Consider the following 13,967-nt stretch of genomic DNA (forward strand, 5'->3'; position numbering starts at 1 on the left):
CGCTCCGACCCAAGAGGTCTCGTCCTCTTTTAAGAAGGGGAGGGGGTTTCGACCGCTGCGACCCAAGAGGTCTTGGGCGCTTTTAAGAAGGGGAGGGGGTCTCGGCCCCTGCGACCAAAGAGGTCTCGGCCGCTTTTATGAAGGGGAGGGGTTCTCGGCCTCTGCAACCCAAGAGGTCTCGGCAGCTTTTAAGAAGGGGAGGGGGTCTCAGCCGCTGCGACCCAAGAAGTCTTGGCCTCTTTTAAGTAGGGGAGAGGGTCTCGGCCGCTGCAACCCAAGAGGTCTCGGCCGGTTTTAAGAATGGTTGACCCCCTCCCTTTCTTAACAGGGTCCGAGACCTCTTGATTTGCAACGGTGGAGACGCCCTCCCCAAGAACGTGAGGGGTCTAAGCTGCTCCGACCCAAGAGGTCTCGGCCACTTTTAAGAAGGGGAGGGGGTCTCGGCCGCTGCGACCCAAGAGGTCTCGGCAGCTTATAAGTAGGGGAGAGCGTCTCGGCCGCTGCGACCCAAGAGGTCTCGGCAGCTTTTAAGAAGGGGAGGGGGTCTCGGCCGCTTTTAAGAACGGGAGGGGCTCTCGGCCGCTGCGACCCAAGAGGTCTCGGCCACTTTTAGGAATGGTTGACCCCGCCCCTTCTCAACGGGGCCGAGACCTCTTGGTTTGCAGCGGTGGAGACGCCCTCCCCATGAAGCGGGAGGGAGTATCGGCCGCTCCGACCCAAGAGGTCTCGGCCACTTTTAAGAAGGGGAGGGGGTCTCGGCCGCTGCGACCCATGAGGTCTCGGCCGCATTTAAGATTGGGAGGGGGTCTCGGCCGCTGCGACCCAAGAGGTCTCGGCCGCATTTAAGATGGGGAGAGGGTCTCGGACGCTGCGACCAAGAGGTCTCGGACGCTTTTAAGAAGGGGAGGGGGTCTCGGCCGCTGCGACCCAAGAGGTCTCGGCAGCTTTTAAGAAGGGGAGGGGGTCTCGGCCGCTTTTAAGAAGGGGAGGGGGTCTCGGCCGCTGTGACCCAAGAATATCGGCCGCTTTTAAGAAGGGGAGGGGTTCTCGGCTGCTGCAACCCAAGAGGTCTCGGCCGTTTTTAAGAAGGAGAGGGGGTCTCGGCCGCTGTGACCCAAGAGGTCTCGGCTGCTTTTAAGAAGGGGAGGGGGTCTCGGCCGCTGCGACCCAAGAGGTCTCGGCAACTTTTAAGAAGAGGAGGGGGTCTCGGCCGCTTTTAAGAAGGGGAGGGGTTCTCGGCCGCTGCAACCCAAGAGGTCTCGGACGCTTTTAAGAAGGATAGGGGGTCTCGGCCACTGCGACCCAAGAGGTGTCGGCCGCTTTTAAGAAGGGGAGGGGCTCTCGGCCGCTGCGACCCAAGAGGTCTCGGCCGCTTTTAAGAAGGAGAGGGGCTCTCGGCCGCTGCGACCCCAGAGGTCTCGGCCGCTTTTAAGAAGGTGAGGGGCTCTCGGCCGCTGCGACCCAAGAGGTCTCGGCCGCTTATAAGAAGGGGAGGGGCTCTCGGCCATTGCGACCCAAGAGGTCTCGGCCGCTTTTAAGAAGGGGAGGGGTTCTCGTCCGCTGCGACCCATGAGGTTTCGGCCGCTTTTAAGAAGGGGAGAGGGTCTCGGCCGCTGCGAACCAAGAGGTCTCGGCCGCATTTAAGATGGGGAGAGGGTCTCGGCCGCTGCGACCCAAGAGGTCTCGGCCGCTTTTAAGAAGGGGAGGGGTTTTCGGCCGCTGCGACTCAAGAGGTCTCGGCAGCTTTTAGGAATGGTTGACCCCCTCCCCTTCTTAACAGGTGCCGAGACCCCTTGGTTTGCAGCAGTCTAGATGCCCTCACCATGAAGGGGAGGGGGTCTCGGCCGCTGCGACCCAAGAGGTCTCGGCTACTTTTAAGAATGGTTGACCCCCTCCCCTTCTCAACAGGGGCCGAGACCTCTTGGTTTGCAGCGGTGGAGACGCCCTCCCCATGAAGCAGGAAGGGTTTTCGGCTTCTCCGACCCAAGAGGTCTCGCCCACTTTTAAGAAGGGGAGGGGGTCTCGGCTGCTGCGACCCAAGAGGTCTCGGTCGCTTTTAAGAAGGGGAGGGGTTCTCGGCCGCTGTGACCCAAGAGGTCTTGGCCGCATTTAAGAAGGGGAGGGGTCTCGGCCGCTGTGACCCAAGAGGTCTCGGACGCTTTTATTAAGGGGAGGGGTTCTCGGCCGCTGCGAAACAAGAGGTATCGGCAGCTTTTAAGAATGGTTGGTTGACCCCCCCCCTTCTTAACAGGGGCCGAGACCTCTTGGTTTGCAGCGGTGGAGATGCCCTCCCCATGTAGTGGGAGGGGCTCTCAGCCGCTCTGACCCAAGAGGTCTCGTCCACTTTTAAGAAGGCGAGGGGGTTTCGACCGCTGCGACCCAAGAGGTCTTGGCCGCTTTTAAGAAGGGGAGTGGGACTCGGCCGCTTTTAAGAAGGGGAGGGGTTCTCGGCAGCTGTGACCCAAGAGGTCTCGGCCGCATTTAAGAAGGGGAGGGGGTCTCGGCCGCTGTGACCCAAGAGGTCTCGGCCGCTTTTATTAAGGGGAGAGGGTCTCGGCAGCTGCGACCCAAGAGGTCTCGGCCGCTTTCATGAAGGGGAGGGGTTCACGGCCGCTGCGACCCAAGAGGTCTCGGCAGCTTTTAAGAATGGTTGACCCCCTCCCCTTCTTAACAAGGGCCGAGACCTCTTGGTTTGCAGCGGTGGAGACACCCTCCCCATGTAGTGGGAGGGGGTCTCGGCCGCTCTGACCCAAGAGGTCTCGTCCACTTTTAAGAAGGGGAGGGGGTCTCGGGCGCTGCGACCCAAGAGGTCTTGGCCACTTTTTAGATGGGGGAGGGGGTCTCGGCCACTGCGACCCAAGAGGTCTCGGCCGCTTATAAGTAGGGGAGGGGGTTTCGGTCGCTGCGACTCAAGAGGTCTCGGCCGCTTTTAAGTAGGGTAGAGGGTCTCGGCCGCTGCGACCCAAGAGGTCTCGGACGCTTTTACTTAATAGGGGCCTCGACCTCTTGGTTTGCAGCTGTGGAGACGCCCTCCCCATGAAGGGGAGGGGGTTTCGGCCGCTGCAACCCAAGAGGTCTCGGCCGCAATTAAGAAGGGGAGAGTGTCTCGGCCGCTGCGACCCAAGAGGTCTCGGCCGCTTTTAAGTAGGGGAGGGTTTCTCGGCCGCTGCGACCAAAGAGGTCTCGGACGCTTTTAAGAAGGGGAGGGGTCTCGGCCGCTGCGACCCCAGAGGTCTCGGACGCTTTTATTAAGGGGAGGGGTTCTCGGCCGCTGCGACCCAAGAGGTATCGGCCGCTTTTAAGTAGGGGAGGGTTTCTCGGCCGCTGCGACCAAAGAGGTCTCGGACGCTTTTAAGAAGGGGAGGGGTCTCGGCCGCTGTGACCCAAGAGGTCTCAGCCGCTTTTAAGAAGCAGAGAGGTTATCGACAGCTGCTACCCACAAGGTCTCGGCCGCTTTTGAGAATTGTTGACTACCTCCCCTTCTTAACAGGGGCCAAGACCTCTTGGTTTGCAGCGGTGGAGATGTCCTCCCTATGAAGCAAAAGGGGGTCTCGGACGCTGCGACCCAAGAGGTTTTGGTCGCTTTTAAGAAGGGGAGGGGGACTCGGCCGCTTTTAAGAAGCGGAGGGGTACTCGGGCGCTGCGACCCAAGAGGTCTCGGCCGCTTTTAAGAATGGTTCACCCCCTCCCCTTCTTAACAGGGGGCGAGACCTCTTTTTTTGCAGCGGTCTAGACGCCCTCACCATGAAGGGGAGGCGGTCTCGGCTGCTGAACCCAAGAGGTCTTGTCCGCTTTTAAGTAGGGGAGAGGGTCTCGGCCGCTGCGACCCAAGAGGTCTCGGCCGCTTTTAAGAAGGGAAGGGGGTCTCGGCCGCTGCGACCCAAGAGGTCTCGGCCGCATTTAAGAAGGGGAGCTGGTCTCGGCCGCTTCGACCCAAGTAGTCTCGGCCGCTTTTAAGTAGGGGAGAGGGTCTCGGTCACTGCGACCCAAGAGGTCTCGGCCGCTTTTAAGAATGGTTGACCCCCTCCCCTTCTTCACTGGGGACGAGACCTCTTGGTTTGCAGCGGTGGAGATGCCCTCCCCAAGAAGGGGAGGGGATCTTGGCTCCTCCGACCCAAGAGGTCTCGGCCGCTTTTAAGTAGGGGAGGGTTTCTCGGCCGCTGCGACCCATGATGTCTCGACCGCTTTTTAGAAGGGGAGGGGGCTCGGCCGCTGCAACCCATGAGGTCTCGGCCGCTATTAAGAAGGGGAGGGGGACTCGGCCGCTGCGACCCAATGCGACCCAAGAGGTCTCGGACGCTTTTAAGAAGGCGAGGGGCTCTCGGCCGCTGCGACCCAAGAGGTCTTGGCCGCTTTTATGAAGGGGAGGGGCTCTCGGGCGCTGCGACCCAAGAGGTCTTGGCTACTTCTTAGATGGGTGAGGGGGTCTCGGCCGCTGCAACCCAAGAGGTCTCGGCCGTTTATAAGTAGGGGAGGGGGTTTCGGTCGCTGCGACCCAAGAGGTCTCGGCCGCTTTTAAGTAGGGGAGGGGGTCTCGGCCGCTGCAACCCAAGAGGTCTCGGCCGCTTTTAAGAAGGAGAGGTGGTCTCGGCCGCTGCGACCCAAGAGGTCTTGGCCGCTTTTAAGAAGAGGAGGGGCTCTCGGCCGCTGCGACCCAAGAGGTCTCGGCAGCTTTTAAGAAGGGAAGGGGGTCTCGGCCACTTTTAAGAAGGGGAGGGGGTCTCGGCCGCTGTGACCCAAGATTCTCGGCCGCTTTTAAGAAGGGGAGGGGTTCTCGGCCGCTGCAACCCAAGAGGTCTCGGCCGCTTTTAAGAAGGAGAGGGGGTCTCTGCCGTTGCGACCCAAGAGGTCTCGGCAGCTTTTAAGAAGGGGAGGGGCTCTCGGCCGCTGCGACCCAGGAGGTCTCGGCCGCTTTTAAGAAGGGGAGGGGGACTCGGCCTCTGCGACCCAAGAGGTCTCGTCCGCTTTTAAGAAGGGGAGGGGCTCTCGGCCGCTGCGACCCAAGAGGTCTTGGCCGCTTTTATGAAGGGGAGGGGCTCTCGGCCGCTGCGACCCAAGAGGTCTCGGCCACTTTTAAGAAGGGGAGGGGGTCTCGGGCGCTGCGACCCAAGAGGTCTTGGCCACTTTTTAGATGGGGGAGGGGGTCTTGGCCGCTGCGACCCAAGAGTTCTCGGCCGCTTAGAAGTAGGGGAGGGGGTTTCGGTCGCTGCGACCCAAGAGGTCTCGGCCGCTTTTAAGTAGGGGAGAGGGTCTCGGCCGCTGCAACCCAAGAGGTCTCGGCCGCTTTTAAGAAGGAGAGGGGGTCTCGGCCGCTGCGACCCAAGAGGTCTCGGCCGCTTTTAAGAAGGGGAGGGGCTCTCGGCCGCTGCGACCCAAGAGGTCTCGGCCGCTTTTAAGAAGGGGAGGGGCTCTCGGCCGCTGCGACCCAAGAGGTCTCGGCCGCTTTTAAGAAGGGGAGGGGTTCTCGGCCGCTGCGACCCATGAGGTTTCGGCCGCTTTTAAGAAGGGGAGGGGGTCTCGGCCGCTGAGACCCATGAGGTTTCGGCCGCTTTTAAGAAGGGGAGGGGGTCTCGGCCGCTGAGACCAAAGATGCCTCGGACGCTTTTAAGAAGGGGAGGGCGTCTCGGCCGCTGCGAACCAAGAGTTCTCGGCCGCATTTAAGATGGGGAGGGGGTCTTGGCCGCTGCGACCCAAGAGTTCTCGGCCGCTTTTATGAAGGGGAGGGGTTCTCGGCCGCTGCGACCCAAGAGGCCTCGGCAGCTTTTAAGAATGGTTGACCCCCTCCCCTTCTCAACAGGGGCCGAGACCTCTTGGTTTGCAGCGGTGGAGACGCCCTCCCCATGAAGCAGGAAGGGTTTTCGGCTTCTCCGACCCAAGAGGTCTCGGCAACTTTTAAGAAAGGGAGGGGGTCTCGGCTGCTGCGACCCAAGAGGTCTCGATCACTTTTAAGAAGGGGAGGGGTTCTCGGCTGCTGTGACCCAAGAGGTCTCGGCTGCATTTAAGAAGGGGAGGGGGTCTCGACCGCTGTGACCCAAGAGGTCTCGGCCGCTTTTATTAAGGGGAGGGGTTCTCGGCCGCTGCGACCCAAGAGGTATCGGCAGCTTTTAAGAATGGTTGACCCCCTCCCCTTCTTAACAGGGGCCGAGACCTCTTGGTTTGCAGCGGTGGAGACGCCCTCCCCATGTAGTGGGAGGGGGTCTCGGCCGCTCCGACCCAAGAGGTCTTGGCCGCTGTTAAGAAGGGGAGTGGGACTCGGCTGCTTTTAAGAAGGGGAGGGGGTCTCGGCCGCTGCGACCCAAGAGGTCTCGGCCGCTTTTTAGAAGGGGAGGGGTTCTCGGCCGCTGCGACCCAAGAGGTCTCGGCCACTTTTAAGAATGGATGACCCCCTCCCGTTCTTAACAGGGGCCGAGACCTCTTGGTTTGCAGCGGTCTAGATGCCCTCACCATGAAGGGGAGGGGGTCTTGGCCGCTGCGACCCAAGAGGTCTCGGCCGCTTTTAAGAAGGGGAGGGGGTCTCGGCCGCTGCGACCCAAGAGGTCTTGGCCGCTTTTAAGAAGGGGAGGGGTTCTCGGCCGCTGCGACCCAAGAGGTCTCGGCCACTTTTAAGAATGGATGACCCCCTCCCGTTCTTAACAGGGGCCGAGACCTCTTGGTTTGCAGCGGTCTAGATGCCCTCACCATGAAGGGGAGGGGGTCTTGGCCGCTGCGACCCAAGAGGTCTTGGCCGCTTTTAAGAAGGGGAGGGGCTCTCGGCCGCTGCGACCCAAAAGGTCTCGGCCGCTTTTAAGAAGGGGAGGGGCTCTCTGCCGCTGCGACCCAAGAGGTCTCGGCCGCTTTTAGGAATGGTTGACCCTCTCCCCTTCTCAAAAGAGGCCGAGACCTCTTGGTTTGCAGCGGTGGAGACGCCCTCCCCATGAAGCAGGAGGGAGTCTCGGCCGCTCCGACCCAGGAGGTCTCGGACACTTTTAAGAAGGGGAGGGGGTCTCGGCCGCTGCGACCCAAGAGGTCTCGGCCGCATTTAAGATGAGGAGGGGATCTCGGCCGCTGCGACCCAAGAGGTCTCGGCCGCATCTATGAAGAGTAGAGGGTCTCGGCCGCTGCGACCCAAGAAGTCTCGGCCGCATTTAAGATGGGGAGAGGGTCTCGGCCGATGCGAACCAAAAGGTCTCGGCCGCTTTTAAGTAAAGGAGGGTTTCTCGGCCACTGCGACCCATGAGGTTTCGGCCGCTTTTAAGAAGGGGAGGGGGTCTCGGCCGTTGCGACCCAAGAGGTCTCGGCCGCTTTTAAGAAGGGAGGGCTCTCGGCCGCTGCGACCCCAGAGGTCTCGGCCGCTTTTAAGAAGGGTCTCGGCCACTTTTAAGAATGGATGACCCCCTCCCGTTCTTAACAGGGGCCGAGACCTCTTGGTTTGCAGCGGTCTAGATCCCCTCACCATGAAGGTCTCGGCTACTTTAAAGAAGGGGAGGGGGTCTTGGCCGCTGCGACCCAAGAGGTCTCGGCCGCTTTTATGAATGGTTGACCCCCTCCCCTTGTCCTCAGGGGCCGAGACCTCTTGGTTTGCAGCGGTGGAGACGCCCTCCCCATGAAGCAGGAAGGGTTTTCGGCTGCTCCGACCCAAGAGGTCTCGGCCACTTTTAAGAAGGGGAGGGGGTCTCGGCCGCTCCGACCCAAGAGGTCTCGGCCGCATTTAAGAATGGTTGACCCCCTACCCTACTTAACAGGGGCAGAGACCTCTTGGTTTGCAGCGGTGAAGACGCCCTCCCCAAGAACGTGAGGAGTCTAAGCTGCTCCGACCCAAGAGGTCTCGGCCACTTTTAAGAAGGGGAGAGGGTCTCGGCAGCTGCGACCCAAGAGGTCTCGTCCGCTTTTATGAAGGGGAGGGGTTCTCAGCCGCTGCGACCCAAGAGGTCTTGGCAGCTTTTAAGAATGGTTGACCCCCTCCCCTTCTTAACAAGGGCCGAGACCTCTTGGTTTGCAGCGGTGGAGACACCCTCCCCATGTAGTGGGAGGGGGTCTCGGCCGCTCCGACCCAAGAGGTCTCGTCCACTTTTAAGAAGGGGAGGGGGTTTCGACCGCTGCGACCCAAGAGGTCTCGGTCGCTTTTAAGAAGGGGAGGGTTTCTCGGCCGCTGCGACCCAAGAGGTCTCGGCTACTTTTAAGAAGGGGAGGGGGTCTTGGCCGCTGCGACCCAAGAGGTCTCGGCTGCTTTAATGAAGGGGAGGGGTTCTCGGCCGCTGCGACCCAAGAGGTCTCGGCAGCTTTTAAGAATGGTTGACCCCCTCCCCTTCTCAAGAGGGGCCGAGACCTCTTGGTTTGCAGCGGTGGAGATGCCATCCCCATGAAGCAGGAAGGGTTTTCAACTGCTCCGACCCAAGAGGTCTCGGCCACTTTTAAGAAGGGGAGGGGCTCTCGACCGCTGCGACCCAAGAGGTCTCGGCCACTTTTAAGAAGGGGAGGGGCTCTCGGCCGCTGCGACCCCAGAGGTCTCGGCCGCTTTTATGAAGGGGAGGGGTTCTCGGCCGCTGCGACCCAAGAGGTCTCGGCCGCTTATAAGAAGGGGAGGGCTCTCGGCCGCTGCGACCCAAGTGGTCTCGGCCGCATTTAAGAAGGGGAGGGGTTCTCGGCCGCTGCGACCCATGAGGTTTCGGCCGCTTTTAAGAAGGGGAGGGGGTCTCGGCCGCTGCGAACCAAGAGGTCTCGGCCGCATTTAAGATGGGGAGAGGGTCTCGGCCACTGCGACCCAAGAGGTCTCGGCCGCTTTTAAGAAGGGGAGGGGTTCTCGGCCGCTGCGACCCAAGAGGTCTTGGCAGCTTTTAGGAATGGTTTACCCCCTCCCCTTCTTAACAGGTGCCGAGACCTCTTGGTTTGCAGCAGTCTAGATGCCCTCACCATGAAGGGGAGGGGGTTTCGGCTGCTGCGACCCAAGAGATCTCGGCTACTTTTAAGAAGGGGAGGGGGTCTTGGCCGCTGCGACCCAAGAGGTCTCGGCCGCTTTTATGAAGGGGAGGGGTTCTGGGCCGCTGCGACCCAAGAGGTCTCGGCAGCTTTTAAGAATGGTTGACCCCCTCCCCTTCTCAACAGGGGCCGAGACCTCTTGGTTTGCAGCGGTGGAGACGCCCTCCCCATGAAGCAGGAAGGGTTTTCGGCTGCTCCGACCCAAGAGGTCTCGGCCACTTTTATGAAGGGGAGGGGGTCTCGGCTGCTGCGACCCAAGAGGTCTCGGTCGCTTTTAAGAAGGGGAGGGGTTCTCGGCCGCTGTGACCCAAGAGGTTTCGGCCGCATTTAAGAAGGGGAGGGGGTCTCGGCCGCTGTGACCCAAGAGGTCTCGGACGCTTTTATTAAGGGGAGGGGTTCTCGGCCGCTGCGACCCAAGAGGTATCGGCAGCTTTTAAGAATGGTTGACCCCCTCCCCTTCTTAACAGGGGCCGAGACCTCTTGGTTTGCAGCGGTGGAGACGCCCTCCCCATGTAGTCGGAGGGGGTCTCGGCCGCTCAGACCCAAGAGGTCTCGTCCGCTTTTAAGAAGGGGAGGGGCTCTCGGCCGCTGCGACCCAAGAGGTCTCGGCCGCTTTTAAGAAGGGGAGGGGTTCTCGGCCGCTGCGACCCATGAGGTTTCGGCCGCTTTTAAGAAGGGGAGGGGGTCTCGGCCGCTGAGACCCATGAGGTTTCGGCCGCTTTTAGGAAGGGGAGGCGGTCTCGGCCGCTGAGACCAAAGAGGTCTCGGACGCTTTTAAGAAGGGGAGGGCGTCTCGGCCTCTGCGAACCAAGAGGTCTCGGCCGCATTTAAGATGGGGAGGGGGTCTTGGCCGCTGCGACCCAAGAGGTCTCGGCCGCTTTTATGAAGGGGAGGGGTTCTCGGCCGCTGCGACCCAAGAGGCCTCGGCAGCTTTTAAGAATGGTTGACCCCCTCCCCTTCTTAACAGGGGCCGAGACCTCTTGGTTTGCAGCGGTGGAGACGCCCTCCCCATGTAGTGGGAGGGGGTCTCGGCCGCTCAGACCCAAGAGGTCTCGTCCACTTTTAAGAAGGGGAGGGGGTTTCGACCGCTGCGACCCAAGAGGTCTTGGCCGCTTTTAAGAAGGGGAGTGGGACTCGGCCGCTTTTAAGAAGGGGAGGGGTTCTCGGCAGCTGTGACCCAAGAGGTCTCGGCCGCATTTAAGAAGGGGAGGGGGTCTCGGCCGCTGTGACCCAAGAGGTCTCGGCCGCTTTTATTAGGGGAGAGGGTCTCGGCAGCTGCGACCCAAGAGGTCTCGGCCGCTTTTATGAAGGGGAGGGGCTCTCAGCCGCTGCGACCAAAGAGGTCTCGGCCACTTTTAAGAAGAGGAGGGGGTCTCGGGCGCTGCGACCCAAGAGGTCTTGGCCACTTTTTAGATGGGTGAGGGGGTCTCGGCCGCTGCGACCCAGGAGGTCTTGGCCGCTTTTAAGAAGGGGAGGGGGACTCGGCCGCTGCGACCCAAGAGGTCTCGGTCACTTTTAAGAAGGGGAGGGGCTCTCGGCCGCTGCGACCCAAGAGGTCTCGGACGCTTTTATGAAGGGGAAGGGCTCTCGGCCGCTGCGACCCAAGAGGTCTCGGCCACTTTTAAGAAGGGGAGGGGGTCTCGGGCGCTGCGACCCAAGAGGTCTTGGCCACTTCTTAGATGGGTGAGGGGGTCTCGGCCGCTGCGACCCAAGAGGTCTCGGCCGCTTATAAGTAGGGGAGGGGCTCTCGGCCGCTGCGACCCAAGAGGTCTCGGCAGCTTTTAAGTAGGGAAGGGGGTCTCGGCCACTTTTAAGAAGGGGAGGGGGTCTCGGCCGCTGTGACCCAAGATTCTCGGCAGCTTTTAAGAAGGGGAGGGGTACTCGGCCGCTGCAACCCAAGAGGTCTCGGCCGCTTTTAAGAAGGAGAGGGGGTCTCGGCCGATGCGACCCAAGAGGTCTCGGCAGCTTTTAAGAAGGGGAGGGGCTCTCGGCCGCTGCGACCCAGGAGGTCTCGGCCGCTTTTAAGAAGGGGAGGGGGACTCGGTCTCTGCGACCCAAGAGGTCTCGTCCGCTTTTAAGAAGGGGAGGGGCTCTCGGCCGCTGCGACCCAAGAGGTCTCGGCCGCTTTTATGAAGGGGAGGGGCTCTCGGCCGCTGCGACCCAAGAGGTCTCGGCCACTTTTAAGAAGGGGAGGGGGTCTCGGGCGCTGCGACCCAAGAGGTCTTGGCCACTTTTTAGATGGGGGAGGGGGTCTCGGCCGCTGCGACCCAAGAGGTCTCGGCCGCTTATAAGTAGGGGAGGGGGTTTCGGTCGCTGCGACCCAAGAGGTCTCGGCCGCTTTTAAGTAGGGGAGGGGGTCTCGGCCGCTGCAACCCAAGAGGTCTCGGCCGCTTTTAAGAAGGAGAGGGGGTCTCGGCCGCTGCGACCCAAGAGGTCTCGGCCGCTTTTAAGAAGGGGAGGGGCTCTCGGCCGCTGCGACCCAAGAGGTCTCGGCCGCTTTTAAGAAGGGGAGGGGCTCTCGGCCGCTGCGACCCAAGAGGTCTCGGCCGCTTTTAAGAAGGGGAGGGGTTCTCGGCCGCTGCGACCCATGAGGTTTCGGCCACTTTTAAGAAGGGGAGGGGGTCTCGGCCGCTGAGACCCATGAGGTTTCGGCTGCTTTTAGGAAGGGGAGGCGGTCTCGGCCGCTGAGACCAAAGAGGTCTCGGACGCTTTTAAGAAGGGGAGGGGCTCTCGGCCGCTGCGACCCAAGAGGTCTCGGCCGCTTTTAAGAAGGGGAGGGGCTCTCGGCCGCTGCGACCCAAGAGGTCTCGGCCGCTTTTAAGAAGGGGAGGGGTTCTCGGCCGCTGCGACCCATGAGGTTTCGGCCGCTTTTAAGAAGGGGAGGGGGTCTCGGCCGCTGAGACCCATGAGGTTTCGGCCGCTTTTAGGAAGGGGAGGCGGTCTCGGCCGCTGAGACCAAAGAGGTCTCGGACGCTTTTAAGAAGGGGAGGGCGTCTCGGCCTCTGCGAACCAAGAGGTCTCGGCCGCATTTAAGATGGGGAGGGGGTCTTGGCCGCTGCGACCCAAGAGGTCTCGTCCGCTTTTATGAAGGGGAGGGGTTCTCGGCCGCTGCGACCCAAGAGGCCTCGGCAGCTTTTAAGAATGGTTGACCCCCTCCCCTTCTCAATAGGGGCCGAGACCTCTTGGTTTGCAGCGGTGAAGATGCCATCCCCATGAAGCAGGAAGGGTTTTCAACTGCTCCGACCCAAGAGGTCTCGGCCACTTTTAAGAAGGGGAGGGGCTCTCGGCCGCTGCGACCCAAGAGGTCCTGGCCGCTTTTAAGAAGGGGAGGGGCTCTCGGCCGCTGCGACCCCAGAGGTCTCGGCCGCTTTTAAGAAGGTGAGGGGCTCTCGGCCGCTGCGACCCAAGAGGTCTCGGCCGCATTTAAGAAGGGGAGCTGGTCTCGGCCACTTCGACTCAAGAAGTCTCGGCCGCTTTTAAGTAGGGGAGAGGGTCTCGGCCACTGCGACCCAAGAGGTCTCGGCCGCTTTTAAGAATGGTTGACCCCCTCCCCTTCTTCACTGGGGCCGAGACCTCTTGGTTTGCAGCGGTGGAGACGCCCTCCCCAAGAAGGGGAGGGGATCTTGGCTGCTCCGACCCAAGAGGTCTCGGCCGCTTTTAAGTAGGGGAGGGTTTCTCGGCCGCTGCGACCCATGATGTCTCGGCCGTTTTTTAGAAGGGGAGGGGGCTCGGCCACTGCGACCAAAGAGGTCTCGGCCGCTTTTAAGAAGGGGAGGGGTTCTCGGCCGCTGCGACCCAAGAGGTCTCGGCCGCTTTTAAGAATGGTCGACCCCCTCCCCTACTTAACAGGGGCGGAGACCTCTTGGTTTGCAGCAGTGGAGACGCCCTCCCCATGAAGGGGAGGGGGTCTCGGCCGATGCGACCCAAGAGGTCTCGGCTGCTATTAAGAAGGGGAGGGGATCTCGGCCGCTTTTAAGAAGGGGAGGGGTTCTCTGCCGCTGCAACCCAAGAAGTCTCGGTCGCTTTTAAGTATGGTTGACCCCATACCCTTCTTAACAGGGGCCGAGACCTCTTGGTTTGCAGCAGTGGCGATGCCCTCCTCATGAAGCGGGAGGGGGTCTCGGCCGCTCCGACCCAAGAGGTCTCGGCCACTTTTAAGAAGGGGAGGGATTCTCGGCCGCTGCGACCCAAGAGGTCTTGTCCGCTTTTAAGTAGGGAAGAGGGTCTCGGCCTCTGCGACCCAAGAGGTCTCGGCCGCTTTTAAGAAGGGGAGGGGGTCTCGGCTGCTGCGACCCAAGAGGTCTCGGCCGCTTTTAAGAATGGTTGACCTCCTCCCCTTCTTAACAGGGGCCAAGACCTCTTGGTTTGCAGTGGTGGAGGCTCCCTCCCCGTGAAGTGGGAGGGGCCACGGCCGCTCCGACCCAAGAGGTCTCGTCCACTTTTAAGAAGAGGAGGCGGTTTCGGCCGCTGCGACCCAAGATTTCTCGGCTGCTTTTAATAAGGGGTTAGGGTCTCGGCCGCTTTTAAGAAGGGGGAGGGTTCTCGGCCGCAGCGACCCACGAGGTCTCGGGCGCTTTTAAGAATGGTTGACCCCCCTCCCCTACTTAATAGGGGCCGAGACCTCTTGGTTTGCAGCAATGGAGACGCCCTACCCATGAAGCGGGAGGTTGTCTCGGCCGCTTCGACCCAAAAAGTCTCGGTCGCTTTTAAGAAGGGGAGGGGTTCTCGGCCTCAGCAACCCAAGAGGTCTCGGCCGCTTTTAAGAAGGGGAGGGGTTCTCGGCCGCTGCGACCCGAGAGGTCTCGGCAGCTTTTAAGAATGGTTGACCCCCTCCCCTTCTCAACAGGGGCCGAGATCTCTTGGTTTGCAGTGGTGTAGATGCCTTCCACATGAAGTGGGAGGGGGTCTCGGCTGCTCCGACCCAAGAGGTCTCGGCCACTTTTAAGAAGGGGAGGGGGTCTCGGCCGCTGCGACCAAAGAGGTCTCGGCCGCTTTTAAGAAAGGGAGGGGTT

This window comes from Hyla sarda, chromosome 13, assembly GCF_029499605.1.
Source record: "Hyla sarda isolate aHylSar1 chromosome 13, aHylSar1.hap1, whole genome shotgun sequence".
NCBI lineage: Eukaryota > Metazoa > Chordata > Amphibia > Anura > Hylidae > Hyla > Hyla sarda.